Source organism: Triticum urartu, chromosome 7A (assembly GCF_056163025.1).
Source record: "Triticum urartu cultivar PI428250 chromosome 7A, HENAU_Tu73, whole genome shotgun sequence".
Taxonomy (NCBI): Eukaryota; Viridiplantae; Streptophyta; class Magnoliopsida; order Poales; family Poaceae; genus Triticum; species Triticum urartu.
In genome coordinates this window covers 315,306,954-315,307,500 of record NC_141879.1, presented here as the reverse complement: position 1 = coordinate 315,307,500, position 547 = coordinate 315,306,954, and positions in this window count along the sequence as shown.

Here is a 547-nt window from a genome sequence, read left to right as displayed (position 1 = left end):
TGGCCCCTTTTCTTCTTATCATATCACAAGGGCGCGGCTCTGTATGGTATAGTACTGTGGAGCAAGTTTGGGAGTCCTTTCCACTCATTGAGGATTCTATCTAAAAAAGAAGGTCAACGGGGGAGACAACTTTGAAGTCCGGGCTGAACAAACTACTTCTCCTGCTACCAAAACAGAGAAATAAGGAAATAAGATGGATTCGTCTAATAAAATACCCAATGCCTGTAGTTGAAGAATTGTTGGATGAGTTATCTTGTGCTGTTTGGTTTACTGAGCTGGATCTGAGAGTTGGTTACCATCAGATAAGATTACATGAAGCAGACGAATACAAAACGGCATTCAAGACCCACGTCACTATGAATTTTAGGCTATTTGGGCTCACAAATGCACCACCCACCCTCCAGAGTGCTATGAACACAATTCTGGCTGAGCTGACTAGGGTTTGTGTACTTGTTTTTGTTGATGACATCTTAATCTACAGCAAATCCTTGCAAGATCATGTCACCCATTTGCAGCAAGTATTTGACCTTCTGAAGCAGAATCAACT